General features: G+C 32.0%; 1 protein-coding gene across 2 annotated transcripts in view; it reads right to left on the bottom strand.

Annotated features, from left to right (window-relative positions):
• The window catches only part of LOC130892322 (protein decapentaplegic), a 63,388-nt gene extending 43,731 nt beyond the window's left edge, over nt 1-19,657 (bottom strand). The window contains exon 1 of one of the 2 annotated variants that reach the window (XM_057797696.1): nt 19,378-19,657. The gene's annotated coding sequence lies outside the window, so the exon portion shown is untranslated. The remainder of the gene's footprint in view (nt 1-19,377) is intronic. The other variant, XM_057797695.1, reaches the window with a different exon arrangement.
• Nucleotides 19,658-20,644: the final 987 nt, after the last annotated feature.

Below are 20,644 nucleotides of genomic sequence, written 5' to 3'. Positions count from 1 at the left end.
CAAACTTCAGTAATATATTTATTCAATCTTCATCTTATATTTTTAGGTTTTATATATGTAAATATTGACTCGAGATTGAGGTTTATCACATATACACATTGCTTTGGAGTTTCAGATTTCTGTATTAGAAATCACAGATTTCTAATCAGAAACATCCCTTGCGTTTGATTGCAAAAGTTAGTTTTTCAAGAATTAGGTCTTTACGCAATCTAATTCATTCAGTTTCTGATAGATCTAATATAATCTGGTGGCTTAATGAGATCTAATGTAGCTCGTTTTTACTTAGATACAAATACTTCACTGAAATCTTTAATTCCGTTGATTTGTATATGACCAAGAGTCCATATTAAAAGACTATAAGAATGAATCCAAGGATACATGTCGCTAAAACGAATACTGGAATTGGAGCCTCCACGGAGATGACGTCCAAATCTAAGATATGAAGTATACATTAGACTTGAGGAAATAAGATACATTGGAGATTGTAAACTCAAAATACAAGCTTCTGAGATGTCTTTTTCTAACTTTTCTTTTTGATAATTTTATCACTTATCATGTTTCTAAGTATTCTGAAAATTGTGTCATTTACTGATTGGTACATCAATAGAATTCTTCGATTTCTTCAAAATCCGCAGCTGGAGATGTTTCCGCTGCTCAACCAAATAAATATTTGAGCTTTAATAATGGTTTAAGATGCCATATTTTCATTCCGTTATATCTAACATCACTCGTACATTTTAATTTAGTTTTCTTTAAAAATTTTCGGAGTTTTCAAGACAAAAATTTGTCGATTCACCCTTGTATGTATGAGGTAACGGGAGCTTGTTTACAATGGTATCTACTACCGCTAATCTATAAGGATAAATCAAAAGCTGTTGTTTGGAAATTAATTGAAATATCAACTTACCATTATCCGAATCTCTATTGTTGTTTGACTCCAGATCAATTTAAATTCAATACCACGATCTTATCGCATTGAAAGATCTCGCTTTTCGAACTTACCGAATGTTTTGTATTCGATGATATTCATAATAAACGCCAAAATTATTTTGAAAAAATAGTTTAAGAACTAATTTCGGAGTCAAATTTTTATCTATATAAAGTTTGTTGGATATTGAATTAGATTTTTGAAATTCATTGTTATTGAGACCCACAAAATTCAAACTAACCTTTAACAGCTATAAGATTATGACAACTGTTGTTTTAGGATTAGAAAGATGTGTTTCTTCTGAAACAACGAAGAGCTATTCCAAACGAACTTTTTGAAAAATTGTGACATCTCCAAAACCCAAAGACTCCTTCAGCAATTTCAATGGAGTATTTTCGAACTTAAGAAATTGTGGCTCTTAAGAAATTGAAATGTAGCTCAAAAAAACCGTCACAACTCACTTCCAATAATTGGTGGTTACATTTTATGGAGAGGGTGGTCTCAGAAGTACCTGGCCCACCAAAGAAAACTTTTTCCAGCTTTGTTCATTGAGTTTGACATTCCTTTTTATAATAGAAATCGACAAAATCCTCAACATAGCCATTAACTACTGACTTAAACTCTCTATTTTCTCTAACTCTAACATTTCAAACTATACATCTTCTTAGCCAAATGCGGCCGTTTTTGTTCGATTTATTCACGGAATAAGTTCGCTCGTCGTTGATAGTTTTTCCATTTTCAAGATAGTCAATGAAAATTATATCACGGGCATCCTAAAAAAACGCCACCATGACCTTACCAACAGAAGAAACAGTCTTTGCCTTATTTTGAGCCTGGGGTCCAGAAGTTTACGCTTTCCAGAACTATCTGGAGGGGTAGGAGATTTAGAATCACTTCTAGTGCAGCTGTTAGGCAAGATTTCATAACCCCAGTTGCACACAAGCAACACAGTCTTTATACCTTTGATCCTTTGTCTTTGTTGGAACCCGTTCTCTTTTTCAGCCCATTGTTTTGATTGTTTTATGTTCTGGATTTGAAATAATGAACCCACGTTATGAAACGACGCAAAAATTTTTGTTAAACATTGCCAAACACTCGATGGGAACATCTTCACGACGCTGATTTTCTTCAACATTTCTGGAGTCTTCACCTCAAACTACGCTACACAATATTTTACTGTTGATAACGAAGGATCAGTCTCACCTAGAGTAGAAACTAGTTCAGCTTTCATATAGTTTTGACTAAGGCCTTTCAAATAAAACATAATGATGACCAATGAAACGTTAACTATTGATGGCTGCCAAACAAATACTAAACAACATGGCGTCTTCAAAGTTGGAACATTCCCCACATAGATTGCGTACTTTCTACTACAGTGGTTTTTTACAAGTAACTACCGCCCTCTCTAGATCAAGGCAGGTACTCGTATTGTACCTTATTCTTGGTGATGAAATCTTTTTTGTGTTTTCTTTAGAGCCCATCGGAGGTTTAAAATAAAACAATTCTCGTATATAAAGGATTCGGTAGTAGAATAAGATAACCCTGTATGATATCATACATTGTATAATAATAATAATAATAATGATAATTTCCATTGTATGTAATAAATTATGTGTATACAATCTACGGGAAAGAAAAAATTTAATTCATCTACCGGTTGTTGTATAAATACTGTTATAAATTTCTTAATGACTAATCATATCATATCTTGTAGAAACAATGTAACACTCGTTGAGACACGCCGCATCCTGCATAAAGATAAGCGCATCGAAAAACCAACCTTCACAATATTCTCGCTAATAATTCTTTCTTTCAGTTCAGGAAGAAGTAAAAAATGTAGAATTCTTAAAAGAACTAAACATAAATCGAGTTGAAAGTAGTTCTGGCGCTTTAGTATCAAACTTAAATAATAATCGATTTTAAATCTAGCAAACAAAAAATGAAATTAGACAGCTACACTTATAGTTTGTCGATGAACTAAAAATTCCAAGAAACGGATGATTTGTTTATTTTTCAACTCTATACTATTTCTTTGGTATTTATGATTGTAGTTTAGTTCTAGCTAGACACAAAAACCTGCTTTGATTTATACTTTCTGAACCAAGACATCTTTTAGTGAAGTTTTATTTACGAATTGTTTTCATTCTGGTAAATTCAGACTAGAAAGTTTTAAAATTGGTAAAACCAAGAAACTATCGGAAGCCTCAAATGCAAATATTCATAATCTGGGCCGAATTGAAAGTACCGTGGACTACAACGTGAAAAAATATGCATCAATCAGAATGTTTTCACCCAAACCAATATAAAAGCTGAACTAGATTCTAGCTCCTGCAAGGACCAGCAGCGCAGTAGTCGATCAAATGAAGTGACGACTCCAAAAATGTTGAAGAAAATCCACAAAGACAGTTCCATCAGCAGGCAAGGTCATAGTGTTGTTTTTTTGGGATGCGCTTGGTACAATTTTCATTGACTATCTTGAAAAAGAGAAAACTATCAACAGCGAATATTATACGAACTTATTCAGCGAAGAAATTAACCAAAAAAGGCCACATCTAGCTAAGAAGAACCAAAACAATGCACCAGCTCACACATCCATTACTACAATGACCAAAATTCATGAATTAAAATTTGATTTGCTACCTCATGCACCCTATTCGCCAGATTTAGCACTCTTGGATGATTTTCTGTTCCAAGACTTGAAAAAACTGCTCGGTGGTCGAAGATTTTCCAGGTACTTCTAGGACCATTCTCGTATTGAACAGTAAACGTGATCCACGAGACCCAGAGATAGCAGCTCAGATCAATGAATCTTTGACAGTCAAAAGGAGCTTTTCAAAATGTCACAGTCGAAACGAGCGGCATAATTTTTCAAAAATATACATTTATTTTGAGAGAATCAATAAATTGAAGTATATTTTCAACATCTTTGACTAAACAATTTGCATATTTTGGATTTCTCACTTGCATATTTGGTTTTTCTTATTCATTAATATTATTGGTGTGTGGTTTTGGGTACCATTTCTATTATTGGTTTCATTTGACCGTTCTACTAATCCATTGATAATTATCCCTTAATCCAAGTCTTAATTGGTACTTCATCCTTTTTAGTAATGCTTGCAAGCTCCCGCACTATCGATGTTCTCGTGGAGGAATTTTATGAGATAGATACCAGTCAATTAAATTTTAATAAGTAGTTTCATCATAAGTACATCCTGTGTAGATCTCTTGTGGTATGTTTTCATTTACACATAATTGAATAGTTTCTCAGTAAAAGGTCTATAAGAGCTGCTGTTCTGCAGGTGAAATGAATTTTTTCGTGGCAAAAAATAAGAGTGAAATATTAATATCTGCTGGAGCGTTCCATCAACGAAAATAACGGAAAACGAACCAGTAGCGTCTCAAATAGTCCGAGATGTTACAATACAAAATATTAACTACGTATATTGAACTAAATCTCAGCTTTTTTAAGTATATTCTACTCGGAAAATAAGTTCTACAGATTCGGATCCAAGCTGAACGACATCTTCCAATAATTTTAGAACGCTACATGATCAGCGATACGTATCCCAAGACACAATTAATAGACTGCACAATCGAAGCATAATCGCAAGCAAGATTAGAGAAGGTTGAGGCTCATAAAACTAGCAAAAACCCCAACAAATCTCCAATTAAATCAAAAATAACAAACCTCTCAACAACAACAACCTCGCACCTCCTCCCAATTACCATCCCTGCAAACCCTAAACCTGAAGAGTCTTCTTCAAAAATACACCTCCTACAGCTCTATAATCTCCTGTATACCAAGGAGCTGTTGAGAGAGCAAATGAGCTTTCTCCAAGCTAAAGCAAGCGGCACGGCTCTCGGGAAAATTCCTGCTTTGTTTCACTACAAAACGTTAGCTACAAAAAATCTGCCACGTCATTCTCGATGATAAAATCTTCATCATCTCGCAAAACACCTTTTGTCTGATCTGCAAAAATGAAGGGTCCTCAAACCGTTCCAAATACTGCAATCAGCCACTCCACTGAATTCTGGAATCTACTTATCAACCACGTTGTCCGAAGAGAATGGAAACCCTCCAGGAAACTGCTTCAGTAACACTGCAAAAACCCCAATTCCTCTATGATCTGTTTAGAAATTCAACAATCCTCAGATGTATGTCAATCAGTCAGTATAGGGCGATCAGTTTTTACCGATTTCTGTGGGGAGCCTCACATTGTTATAAAAAAGAAATGAAGGGGGTTTAACATAATTATCTAACTGAAGGAAAACTTTTGATCGCCCTCTATAAATGATTATTTTTGAGTTTTTATTGTACGAGTTGTTCTTTTCAACAATGTTCATAGATAATAACATCTCAGACCTTCATTATTTCGATGGTTGTGTATAAAAAGAAAATAAACATTTACAGAATTTGAAATTTAACTTTCGTACATATATTCGTCAATTGGGATAGTGGAATGCCGCATGAGACTCGACCCATGAAGTGAAAAAACCACTACAAGACATTAATTAACAAAAACAAAAGTGCTGGGAATCGGTAATCGGTAAGAAATTGCAAATAGAATGCAGAGGCGGATGGAAACGAAATCTTTTAGATTTGAGATTTAAAGCGGCATCGTAAAAAACTTTTTGATGTCGTTAAAACCTGGGAGGTATATTTGTATCGACAGAATTTAAAATAAACTAATTTTATTCCATTGTTGTTTGTGATGGATCAACACACAAAACACTGACTCCGTTTTGAAAAATTCTTTCGTCAATAGAAAATTATGTATTGTGGAAAAATTCGAAAATTGCACGGAAACGTTTAAACATTATACTAATGTGTGATTTTAAGCGCGGAATGGAAGCCACCCTTTCTCGGAAATACAAAAAAAAATCTCAGGAATCGATAAATAACTGAATTTTGGAGAAAAAATATTCCATACATATTTTTAATCGGCTACATACTTTTTCAGATATTCACGATTATAACTTTCGAGTTTTCGTACATCTTTTTGAATAACTATGCATATTACGAAAAAAAGAACTTTTTGATGAAAGTTGAAGTACATAATTTAGCTAACCCATCTAATCTAACCTAATCCAGCTTCTTAATAATGCAGGAATAGCAGGAACAGGATAAAAAAACCTTTTGGGTTGTTATTAATAGCAAAGTGATGTACCTGTTTAAAGGAAAATCAATTAGTATACAAAATGTATTAAGCCGGTCGTCGATCAAGAGCTAAACTAAGTTAGTTTCGCTTAGATCACGTAGCTGTGCATATTTTTTATGTGTAGTTGTGTCCATAACGAATTAACAGAGCTAAACTAAGTTTGTTTCGTTTAGATCACATGGATATGCATATTTTCTACTTGTAATTGTGTCCAGCACAAACTAACAGAGCTAAACTAAGTTAGTTTCGTTTAGATTACGTAACAGTGTATATTTTCTACGTGTAGTTGAGTCCATCACGTACCAACAGAACTAAACTACGTTAGTTTCGCTTAGATCACGTAGTTGTGCATACTTTTTACGTGTAGTTATGTCCATCACGTACTAACAGAGCTAAACTAAGTTAGTTTCGTTCAGATCACGTGGATATGCATATTTTCTACGTGTAGTTGTGTCCAGCACGAACTAACAGAGCTAAACTAAGTTAGTTTCGTTTAGATCACGTGGATATGCATATTTTCTACGTGTAGATGTGTCCAGCACGAACTAACACAGCTAAACTAGGCTAGTTTAGCTTAGATCACGTGGCTGTACATATTTTCTACGTGTAGTTGAGTCCATCACGTACCAACAGAACTAAACTAATTTTCATTCAGATCACGTAGTTGTGCATATTTTCTACGTGTAGATGTGTCCAGCAAGTACCAACATAGCTAAACTACGTTAGTTTTGCTTAGATCACGTAATTGTGCAAATTTTTACGTGTAGTTGTGTCCATCACGAACTAACAGAGCTAAACTAGGTTAGTTTCGTTTAGATTACGTAGCTGTGCATATTTTCCTGGTAAATACTGATGCTTTTTTTTATTGCAGTTTCGTTTCGATTTCTGAATCATTTGATGATTTTAACTGCGGTTAATAATACCAAAATTATGTCGCTATAAATTTCGCTAATACTTGAATGTAAATAAAAGCCTAATCAACGATAAAATGTTGCAAAAGTGCCTTCATTCAGATTATAAAATGTTAAAACCTGTCCTGACACCATATTTAAAAGGTGTGTCAAAACTTCATTGGAGTAAAACCAAAGATTGTAGGGGTGAGCTGGAAATGCAAAAATACATATTTTATTTAAATTCCATAGTTTTCTACAACAATTAGACGAATGAAAAACTAATCTACAAATAACTTTCTATCTTCTCAATTTACATATTTTCGAAGTACTTTCGATTTAGTATGAAATTATATCAATAATGATACAATTAAGTTGAATTAAAAACAAAAAATACATTCAAAATATTTGATAATAACGCTATAAACAGATATATTTGATTCCCCGTAAGATATGATGTCGAAATTCCGATAACGACCAGCAAAATTCCCAGATTTGAAACCTCTAAATTATTTAGCATATAAAAATGGTAGTTTGGATTGTGATCTAACTTTTGGTTACCCAACAACTGGAAAAATTTGCTGTAAGTACTAATTTTTTTCATTAAATTATTCCATTTAATTTCTAGTTATCGTTAAAATATTTATTTCATGACTCAATGGTTCGTCTAAAATACTTTTTGATATTTTGGAAAGTGATTTCCATGTCTGTTTATGAAAATAAATCGTTCTAGCATGTCCGGAGCAGTCATCTCGTACATCCAACGAATTATCATAATTTACAGAAAATCTATTTGGGGCAAGTTGTCTAAAGAACCACAGAAAAACCCCTACTCCATTTTTTTTTCAAGAAACTTATTGTTGGCATTTTGTCAAACAGGACGCTCTCCTGCACAATCGGCTCTGATGACGTAATACCTTTTTCGACGGATCTAAGGCGGTTTCAAATATATCCAGACTTATAAGTTTGTTCAAACTAATCCTAAACATCAGTAGTGTAAAATTAAGTCGTATATTTCGGATTAGAATATTGTTTTTGCTCTACTTTCCCCTACTCTGTTGATTTTTCCCAGATTTATGATTTTAATTAGATGAACCTCAGGATAACAGCATCTCGAATAATAAATTACAAAACGCCAGTTTGAAAAAATAAACAAAGATTAACCCTACCAGATCTTATACCGAAGGAATAAAAACCGCCGTATGATGATATTTAGAAAACACACCTGTTGAAGCAACAGACGATTGGGCACCAATGAATTTCGATCGAAAATATTTAATAAAACAGTAGCGTACAATAGTTTGATTTGTCAGAATCAACTTTTACCAAATATTGTCACTAAAACTAATCATCCAATATACAAAATAGTTGGAATCGTTAAAAAGATCATCGCTTTCTTAGTTAAGTCGAAAACATTTTTAAAACGACCCTCGTATTTTGAGTAAACTGTTTACTTTATGATGAACCGACTATATTAAATTGCATTTACTCAAAACAGATAATAGATGGCGTGATTGTTCAAATAGCATTACCATGTCAAAGATCCGGGAGATTGTAGATTATTTCATTATTAAAAGTGAGGTTAAAAACAACAACAAATGTATTATTTCACTGATAGAATATTCTTATAACTTTCTATTAACGAGTTTCGATACAACGACCGGTCTATATATTTCGCTATTATTTATTTAAATCTAGTTTCAATTGAGTTCAACGATTTTGACATTACACAGGTGTGCTCTTATTTACAATCATTATAGACCTTTTCTTTCGATGTAGACAAACTCTAGGTCTTTTCAAGGTTGTCAACTTTTGATATTCTTTATTTGTGACGTCAATATTCGTTAGGCAATTACTATAAGTCAATAAGTAGGTGAATCAAACGATTTTTAACCGTATCAAATTTCGTGGTCTTGTTAAGTACCAGGGAGATTCAGAAAATAAGAAACGGAGTACAAAACAAAAATATTTTGGAATTCTACTTTGACTCCTTATGTTTTCTGTATTACTATCTGGTATTTTTATTATATAGGACAAAAAAACTAAAACTCCCGTTGTTGTTATTGATTTTTTTTTTGGTAAAACCAACTCAACTTTTGTAATTGAAACGCCCGCCAATACCATACAAGACCTCCTCCAAAAACCGCGTTTTCTTTTATTTAAAACAGCGCGAATCTTTCTCCAAGTCTTCTGTAGACTATTTTGACTCAAAGTTAGCTGAATTAAGTCTTCATCTGACTGTTCATCCACTCCTCGCGTTTCTTTGAGCTCTTATTGAGCTTGAACACCAACGAGGGATCTATATGTCTTGCATGTCCACATTTTTTTGCTCATTATGTTTTTTTCTAGCACCGTATGTAAATATTAGAGAAGCTGAAAATATTTCCACGATTAAAATGACCACAAACTAACGTGAATTTGAAATAAAACGTACAGAGATAATATAGGAAGGAAGTTGTAAACATTAAAGATAATCAAAACATAGATTTCAAACGTGTAAATTATTTTGATCGTTATCCAAAGGAAGTGGAATCCATTTTACTTTAACTCCTTCTAAACTTATCTGAGAACAAATTTATAAACTATTCTTCTTTTATTATGAAGTCTATTACATCATTTTCATCGTCTAATGTTTCATATGGATTCCAATATAAACTATTATTGTTAAAATTGATCTTTGATTATACTCAAAAAAATCTTGCTTTAATCATCAAATAAGAAAAAATACTTTTAATTAAATTTGATTGATCAAAAAACAACGAATTTTTATGGAAAACCAAGAAGAAGTGCCAAAAAATAGTTAAATATGACTACATCAAAAGAAGTTAAGAAAAAATTGGATTACCACTACGAATTGGTGATGAAATGGAAAAGGAATGAAAATAATACAAAAAGACAGAAGGATATAAAAAAGAAAAACTGTAAATAGAAAAAGTAAATGTTATAAATTAAGATATCAAAAAATGATATCAAAAACTTGAAATTCATCAAAATAATAGACGTAGTAAAGAAGATGTTGGAAGAATTTAGAAATATACTAATAAATTAAACAACAAAAATAAGAGGATGGTCCCAAAAATACCTGGAAAATAGCAGTAAATGTTTAGAAAGTATACAATCTATAGAGGATATGTTTTAAGTTTAAAACCGCCTCGTTGTTTAGTGTTTATTTATTCTCATGTCCAAATTTTCATTTAATATGTCTGCTAGCTCGCGCACTATCTGTCGGCGATCATCCAGTACCACTTGGGGATTTTCTTCAACATTTCTTGACTCTCAACCTCATTTGGTCGATCACTGTGTTGCAGATAGTACAGTCTCGTCTAAACTTTGCTACCCAATATTCCACTGTTGATAACGAAGATTCAGTCTCATCCAGATTAGAATCTAATTCAACTTTCATATTAGTTGAGCTAAGACCTTTCAAATAAAACGATTTAAAAGTCTTCAAACTTGAAATGAAACGTTCACTATTGATGGCTGCCAAACAAATACCAAACAACGTGGTGTCTTCAATCTTGGAACATATCCTGTATAGATTGTGTAATTTCTAATACAACATTGTTATTTTTCAAGCAACTACCGCCATCTTTAGGCCATGCTAGATTATCATCGTATATTTCTTAAGATATCTCGAAACATATACGAGATATCGACAAGCGATTTTCGCTATTTAAATGTTAATTTCGTTTATTTTCGAATAAACTTTTTGTTTACTAATCAGACTTCAATAATTCCTCGATTTTCTACGAATCCCATGAATAATATCATTATTTTTGATTCATTAAAATGACTCGTACTGTGTAAGTTAAATGAAAACTAGATTTTAAACCCCTTTAAATACTTATTTTTCCATTTTTTATGATATTACGATCAATAATTTTGAACTTTTCAACAAATATATGAAAAATAGACTATAGTTTCATCATCTAAACAACCAAGTAAGAAAATTGGTTATTAATCTGTTGGTAAAGAGAGGTATTTATAAGCCTCCGAGCTAGATCTCATGTCTTAGTAATATCAAATCGACTGTAACCAGTTTGGTCGGATTGTCATCTGTGTGATTGTACAAGTTGGTATCTCAGTTTTCTCTCTCTGTATTTGTGTTTACACATTACCAGGTAACTTCCAAAGTTACTTGTTCAAATAGGTTTTCACTTTTTGGGAAAACAAACCTTAAAACAACATCGTGCACTTTTCAATATATTCTTCCAATCCTTTTTTGTTTGCAGTGAGATTGGTGTATATTTATAAGAAAAAATACACTTGCGTACATAGAAATTGGCCCACAACTATATATATTTTCAATTATTAATAAAAAAAAAGAAATATGCTGTTTGAAAGACAATTTAATATGCTTTAATGTGATTATAAATTAATCAGCGAGACTTATCGTTTATACAGTTAGAAACCGGTAAGAAAATAATGGACATGAGGAGGCAGCTTTATGAGGTGCATCGACAGCTCCTTGAGGTGATAATTATTCAATGAACAGTGAAACTAAGACTACAGGAAAAGAACCTGGCCCCTAAAACACTTGCGATTGCTCCAAAACATACTCCATCTCATCGGCAAGCACAAGATCATCTGCATTGGACGTTGGAACAATGAGGATCTGCTCTGTTCTCAGATGAGACCAGAAGATGCCTCCTTGGTAGCAATCGAAGACCAAGAGAACGATTTGCAGATTGCTGCTAGTTTTTTTAACTTTATATATGACAATTACAAGGCGGCATACCTTTAAAATCGTGCAAGATCACATTGCAGAAATCGGTTTTATTTATATAAGCTAAAAAAAAGAATTAAAACAAGACTTTCTACCCTAAACTAGATCCCAGAGTTTATTGATTAATATCCCACAAGGAATTGGTTATTTATTGCTTTAGTTCTAAGTTCGTGTAGTTAAGAAATGATTATAGTACAAGGGAAACACGAAAACTAACTTACGAAAAAACTAAAATCGTTGTTGGGAGAGAAATCCCAAAGCAAATAAAATTTTACTTATATGGAAGATTGTTCTGTATTAAATAAGATTTTCGAGAAATATAACCTTATATATGAAAGAACGCCCTCTAGCATTCACGATATTAATTAAATTGATTAGAATTTATATAATACGTGTTGCTAGACAAAATTTCTTTGGATTAACATCAAGTTTATAAAAATCGGTTTCGCTGAACCGAACTTTCAATTTCCCACTTTCCCCTAGCTATTATTTGAGAACATAGACTAAAAGCCGTAGGATGGAAAATGCGCAAAATTTGTTGTAGAATTCGATTATTGTATATGAAGTGCCACTTATTTGGGTAAATTTTGAAAAAAAATGCTTTTTTAATTACATATTTTCAAATACGACCATTCTTAGTTGCTCACCCGGTATATCTCGCGTTTGGAATATCATATATTGTCCATTATATCAATACTTAAGAGCAATAGTTGAAAATAACTTTCGATTAATTATTTTTTTATAGTTTTTTTTAATTGCAAGGTTAGTTTTATACCAAACCGCCCTCGTATAATTTCAATGTTTGAAAATTATCATTATTTTGAAAGGAATATATCTCATAAAGATTTTCCTTCGGATTTGTTGATTTGTCGGTTTATATTTGATTTAGCAGATAACGTTCGATTTCCAAACATTCTTAATTGGATTAATTTTAGGTTATAAAGTTGGCCGCCAGACGATACACACCTTGTATATCTAAATGAAGATTTCCAGATGTACGGCCTCTGCTAATATCTTCTCAATTCTCAAATTTTACTAATGTGGTAATTGAAGTTTGTTTGACAAGTCCTGTTTATCTACTTTACTAAAAAATTTATTTTTAGAAAATTAAATAAACTCTACGGATGACCTCCAGCAAATATTTATATTATTAAGGGAAATTTATGTACTCTTTGCTAATATACAATAAGTTTTCTCGGAAATTTGATATTTTTAGTGTCCGATATAATTTGTTTTAATAATATATACATAACGGAAAATTGGGTGATGAATAATCAAAAAAATTGTTACAAAGAAATTAATTTCACTATTACATTTTGAAAAACAAACTTCTATGTTCAATTGCTCAAAAAATGAAACTTTTATTTTATTTCCTCAGAAATTAACGTCAAAAATTATAAAAAAAAAAATATAGAAAAAGAAGAAGAATTGTTTATATAATTTTTTTACAATACAATGAAAGTTGATATAATAACAAACATTTTGGACTCTTCAAATCCATCTTAATCCAGAGGCGGTTCGTGAGACATTTTTTTTAGTATTTTACAATGTTTCCAAAAAAAAACTAACCTTATAGAAACATGGACACTGTTGTTAAATGATCCTAGACCGATAGCCAATCCACATCAGCGATTTCAACATCCTGTATATCCTCCAGGTGGAAAAAAGAAAAAAAGTGACTAAAAGAAGAAGAAAGGAAAGCTCCAGCCTAAAAAACGGTTCTTTCCAGTTGGGAGATATAACTTGTAATTTTTTTCTGTTGTACTAATCCCACGAAATTTTCAGTTTATATAAAGAATTTTGGTTAGGAAATAAAAAAAATGATGTAGGTAGATATCAGTTCAAATTTCCTGCGGTGATTCAAAAACTAATTGTAGATTTCGGAATGTTATTTAGTTTAGAAATAAAGCAGGTGGATATTTATTTTTATTAACATTTATTTAGAAATTGAAAATCGCTATCTATTGAATCGTATGACTCAGATTTTTTTAATAAATAATCGTCTACGATCTCAATTAGTTTTTTCATATTATTTTCTTTTTTTTTTTAATTTCTTGTATACAATTTCCCTTCGTGAAACACTACATAAGTTCCATAAAATAATAACTCATATATCAATGTAAATATAGTACGAAGGTTGTATAAAAATTTTTCGATTGAGAAAAAAAGAAAATCATATTTTTTTCAAGTAAAATAATTGTATATGATAAGAAATGGCTCAAATTTTATAATTTCTCTGTTCTTTCCACAAGATGCCACCGAAAAATATTCCAGAAAATCTATTTTAATAGAAAGAAACTATATACAAGTATGGAGAAGAAATTAGTTAAAGACTATAAAAGAAATTAATTAATTGAAATATTTTACTTAAATCAATATTTATAAACCTTTTTTGTGTCATACCCCACCCAACCCTTTCTAAAAATCTAAGTAACATGACACAATGTTCAATAATAAACTGAAATGAAAGATTCTAGGAAATGTCTATGCTCTATGCTTTTTGTTTCTCTATGTTGAACACACTGTAAAAAAGAAGACGAAAGAGGTTAGGTATCTTTATTAGTTTTTTTTTTTTTAATATTGGTAATTGGATTATTGGTAATAATGAAAAAAGACATAAAACCACAACAATGTCATAACTAAAATCAAAATGTCAAATGCGATATAAATTTGATAAATATTTTAACTAAAAGCAGAATCTTCCTTTACATCTTTAGTTCCGCTAAAAATAATAATATTAATTTAAAAAAAATTAATACGTATTGGAGTGGAGGACGTGCAGAATATAAAAAATAAATTCATATTTCTCAAGATATAACTAGAATCTGTAAGCAATATCAAATGCTATTTTATAGTAAAACAGACCCCCCAAGTTAGACTACAGACCCCCTGGCGGACTGTTAAGACCGATATTTACTTACATCGCCACTTGTTTAATTTCTGTATCGGGTGGTGCCTCTTTTTTGCTACCACGAGTCGCCTCAGCTTATCTTCTTAATAAATTCTTTGATTCAGATGCAACAATTGACAGCGTCCGGGGGTCCACCTAGAGCCGTCCGTCTGCTGTAGGGAGGTTAATTTTACGACGCTAAGAACCCAGTTGATATTTTAGTCTCGTCATACGGATTCCATTCCAATTAGCAACATAGCATTGTAATTGAATGACCCACAGCTAAAGGGTTAATTTCGTGTCGAATCCACTTACGAATTGCCCCCCTTTACAATCAAATTGTCCCTCTGTAGAAGACAGACATTTTGAAATAATTGAAAACTACTGGTTTGAATCCACCAACAAGAAACAGGCGCACATTGATTATATAACAATATTGAATCTACTCGTTACCCATAATTAAAAGAAGATTCGCAGAATTGGCCAAATTCAAATTCCATCCTACCATTTTAAAGTTTGAAAACACTAATTAACCCTCAACAAGCTATAATTTCTTGTATATTACATAGATCATGAGTGAACATAATCATGAGTAAACATAATTGATTTTGCTGCTATCTATTTTCATTTCCAATGCTTCTTCCATAGATCTGTAGCTGATACCATAGGTTCAGGGTCCATGAAGGGCTTGTCTACCTCCGCTCTAGCGAGTTCCAGTATGTTCCGGAATCCATTTTAGGGTAACTTTATTTTCATTGTCTAACTCGTTAAATTTCCAAAGAATTTTATGACATTTGAGCTTAAAGCTCTTTCATTTGCATAGATTTTTGCTTGAAAATTGCTTGGTGTGTTGCCGAGATTTTCATAGTGTTTGGTTCTGTTCTGCCTTCTGTTTCAGATCCGTATATCGTTTAATGGCATTTCTTGTATGGTGTTATGATCCCATTGACTTCTACAGCTTAGTATTGAGGTAAATTTTTTGATGCATTATCCTGAAGAATGTCCCATGTTTGGTTATTGTTTAGTACTATGTTTCAGACTAGTTCTAGTACCCCAAATCATTACTTCATATGTAATATTTGCTTTATAAATTGTACATCCACAATAGGATCTTTGGGGGGCAACTCTAATTCCTTACTGCGAAGTTTCAACACACCATTGGGGATTTTGTGACTTTAAGTGATAATATCTTTTTTATGGAGTTCAGATTTCATATTGGTTGAGCCCTTGAGGCCCTTTCAAATAAAATTATTTTATTACATAATGATTACCAATGGAAACGTTCACTATTGATGGCTGTGAAATAAATATTCAACAACATGGCGTCTTCAAACTTTAAATATATTTTGTACAGCGGTATTTTTCAAGCATCTAGCGCCATCTCTAAGTTAGGCCAGGTACTTCTGGGACAATCCTCGTAAATACGCGAAAATATTTAATAATAATTATTATACATTATCTAACTTGATTTTAAACAGAAAATGGACGTCTTGTTAGTAAACAAAACCCATTTGGCAAACATAATATGAGGCGCCAATAAAATATTTACATTCATCTCACATTTTAATCAACAATTACCTATAGCTTATACCCGCTGCATACAAAATGCAATCAAAGAAAATGCGCACTTATCTAAAACACGTACTCGTATTTTCCGATTTTTCAAGTGTTTATTTTTCTTTTCCTTTCAACTTTGTTTATTTATCGAAATAAAAAAATCCATAATGATACTAAACGAAACCAGATGTTCTAATATCGTTTATGAAAACATTGTTGCAGATTTTATGTAACGTACTGTTGAAAATTTAAAAGATCGAATTGGATTCTAAAAAAAATCGTACGCTATTAAATATTTGTTTCAGGGTCGAGCGAAAAACATAAAACAAAGTTTTTATTCGACGGCTTTACAAAAAAAAATTTTCTAAAACATTCGTTAACACGATCCAAAAAAATCCTACAAGAAACGCATTCTGGAAGAGGACCAGAAGAACGTGAAATACCCAATTTGGGTAACTGAGAACGGCCCACGGAATAAAATTTATAGAGAAATTAAGCTCGTGAAATCATTTTCAAAATTCTATGCCCTCAAAAATTTCCGTTGGTCATTCATATTTGCTCACCCGGTACTTTACTATACGTTAAAGAAAAAAATTGAATAATTTTAATTTATGCCTACAGGGTGAACGGAAATTCGAACCGTTTCTTTCGTATTACAAAGATTTACTTAAATCTAAGTTCTGATTTCGCAACTTCAAAGGCTTATAACTCAGAAACTAGGGGTCCTATGAGGATTTTTTCTTTATATTACAGTTTTATTTTCACGTCATCTACTCCTGATTTTTTTGCATCAAGTCCTGGAACATCCTGTATATAGGTAAATTACCCTCGATCGTCGTATTTTGGACTATTTGTGTAGGGCACCCTGTATATAGAATTTTGTCGTGAGATTGGTACATTCTGTATATATTCATCTCAAATTTACAGTAATTTCAAAAAAATTTTTATACTCACGCAAATTGTGGTTTTATGTGTATTATCCACAACAATTTAGTCCATAGGAAATACCAGTCATTTGAAAATTGTAAATCAAAGAAACCGACTATCATATTCTCATTATACAATGAATCAATATTTCATTTAATGTTTATATTATATTTGAAAATATATATCGAGTTTCTACAAATCGGATTCCAATTACGTACATTAAACAGCGGTTCTCAAAATTTTTGTCATGATAATTAGCACTCGATCGATTATTCCAGATAAAAATTTATAGAATATACAAGTATAAGAAGCATGGATTTAAAAGCAGCTAAATTCATCTCCCCTAATTTTACAGCTATCTCATGGTCAAATGATTTGAAAATAACAAGCTTCACTTAAATGGCTGTCACTTTTTTGAATTTGACAATCTGTGTGTCAGTCATACGACTTATTGGTGTAGTTGCACTGGAAATCAACCATAATTACAATAGTTGCTAAGTATTGTTCACTATAATAAAAATTTGTTATATGTAGAATGAAATTTGTTATATTTGGATGAAGCTGAAGACTTTCGCATGTTTAGCAGGATGGTTTTGTAACAAATCGAGTTTACTATATACCTACTTCACGATTAATTCTATATCAAATTTTAACGCTACAATCGATCGAAATAGTCAATTTCGATCGCGCATATCGCAGGTTCGATTCCTCTTTAGAACTACCATTTTTATTAGAAAAAAAATAAAATAGAACAATGGCGGGCTATTGGAATAAAAATGGCAGCACCAATCAAATTGTCGTACGTTTATTGACAATGGCGGTATCTCCTGTGACGTCACGCATCCAATGATTTGGCGAACTGTCTCTCTCGCGCTCATTTATTCCGCTATACCTATAGTCTGGTCTGGTCTGGTCTTCAGCAAAACTTGCCAAGGGGGCTCAAGAATGTGAATTGAAAGTGAAATTTAAAAAAAAAAAAGAAGAAATCCGATTCAAAATTGCACAAAGTCGTCTACAGAATTTATTACCTTGAATACCAAGGAAAAAAATCACTAATCACTCCAATAGATCGACAGTGGTTAATCGATTGGCCAAAAATGGTGTACAAGAGGAAAAGCTAATGAAAATTACGGGTCACAATAATGCCAACTTGATTTTCGACAAATTATTAACAGCATGCGTTTTGAAAATACATCTCCATCAGGTATAGAAACTAAAACGTCTGGATCTTCATCTAACTTTTCTAATTGTTCTTTAAATAAATAAATTGTTTTTGATCTGTATTTTTTTTCATGCTTAGCAAAAAAACTTTACCCAATAGATAGTCAAAAGACTGTTTCCAAGCAACAAGCTTTCGAAATCTGGTTTATAATTACTGAAAAGTCTTGTTGTTAATCGAAAGCAGCTTCTTTTACATACTGCGTAAATTAAACGGAATAAGATAAAAGAACTTGATGGTATAGAACTATTACTACATCCAGCAGTTAGTCCAGACCTTTCACAGATAGATTATTAATTATTCAGATCCATGGCGAAATTTTGAATCCAAAAGGAAATGTTGAAAATATAGTGCGACAGCCCAGGCTTACTTCCTTTTCTATGATTTTTTTATAAACATTGGACAGGAGTTTCACCCTCAAATTAAGGGGGGGAAATGTGGAATGTAGGATATTTTTTTTGGGAGAATATTTTTATTGCGTTATAGAATATCGATTGAAATGTTACAAAATATGATTAGGGTTTCATCCACACACTACAACGGAATGGTGGATCGTGCACCACGTCTCAACCATCAACCAAAATTATTTAACAAAATATATATTATTAAAAAAAATCATAATATGAAGTAGTTTTCGATAATTTATTAAAAAAGAACAAAAAAAATGATGTTGCTTAATGAAATTACTTATATTTTGTTTGTTTGTTATTTATTTAAAAATATTTGATTATCTATTTTATGGATAATTAATTTTTTAGGGAGAATTCTTAGTAATAGTGAGGATTTTAGGGGTTTTTGATTGGGGATAAATATTTTGAGACTTCGGAAATGAAAATTAGTTATGAGACAAACGTTGGTACGTAAAAAATTTGAAATTAACTATAATTCCAATCATAATTCCAGTAATTTTTGTATCCTCCCTCGTATCGTGTAAAATTACTTTTTTATATATACTTTACGAAACCATTGTACAAATAATCTAAATGAGATCAAGAATTTCGTTGAACTTTGGACTAAAAACGTGGACTTCGTAGTAGGAATTTGATTTTATTCTATTTTATAAAATGATGAAATGATTTACCTTATTCAGTGTACAGCAGGAATCTCCAACTACATGGCAAATCTCATCAAGCTTTATTCCGCAGCAGGTTGATCAGATTGAGCAAAAGTATTAAATCACTATCACTTGCACTTGTCAAGTGCATAGCACACTAAGCACAAGTTAAGTACGAAATATCCGAAAGAGCAGGCTCTGATTCTATGCCGCGTGAGCAAACAAAATGAACTTAAATTAGGAAACAGCCACCTACGCTCAATACGTTTTTATTAATATTATACTTATTTTACACGCGGCAACTACACAAATACTAAGTAGAGACTGGGCCAGACTTGATGCCGTCTCTTTGAAACTACTTTTCAGTCCCCACACGAAGAATTTCTGATTTTTTTTGTTCACTGCTTAATAATTGTTTTTATATCGACAGCTATTGGTATGGTGTAAATTAGATGATCAGTTCATCTATATTCATATTTATAATTCAATTGGTTATTTAGACATGATTGGTTAGATGAGGAAATGGCGGATTGTTAAACCGCCATTTTTGTCAAAGGACTGGAATTTTTATAATAGTTTGGACCACCCATAAGGATTTTCGTCCTTGTTTAATCTCCATAACCGCACATGAATCGACAACAAAATTTACTACGGAATAAAAACTATAAATTTTGACTTTTTATATACCGTGTCATCAAATTTGACTCGAAATAACAGAGAAGAAAAACAGCATTTCAATACAAATATTTTCTTGCCTTTAGAATACTTTCCTTTCGAGAAAAATCTAATTTCTGGCCTCGAAAACAGAAAAAATCAAAGTGAGTTAAATCTGGGCTGAAATACACACTATTTGATTAATTATGTACAAAAGACATTAAGTTTTTTAATTACGAGGATGGTACCAGAGATACCAACGAAGAAAACTCTTTTCCCAAGATGATTACCCACAAATCTAGTCATTTTCGACTAATTGCTACACGTAGAGGCCTCAAAACGAACCTGACCCTCTGGAATAAAGTTATTATAAACTTTTCCACTGTAATTGATAAAAACGATGATTTTCAATCGAAATGTACGTCATTGGGGCTAATTACAATCATTCCAACGCTTCTCTAACTTATCCAAGCCGTACTTGTAGAAGGATTTTTCTTTTTTGTTTCAAAGTAAACTTTAGTTTCAGTAACTTCTTCATTTGAACATTTTGTTGTATTTGTTGATCATGAATTTTATGAACAAATACAAATGTGACTTTTTTATAGTAATGGTCCAAAACGAATCCCAGTTGGATGTAGTA

The sequence above is a fragment of the Diorhabda carinulata genome, chromosome 4 (assembly GCF_026250575.1).
Source record: "Diorhabda carinulata isolate Delta chromosome 4, icDioCari1.1, whole genome shotgun sequence".
NCBI classification, from domain to species: Eukaryota; Metazoa; Arthropoda; class Insecta; order Coleoptera; family Chrysomelidae; genus Diorhabda; species Diorhabda carinulata.
This window is presented reverse-complemented; position numbering and strand designations above follow the sequence as displayed.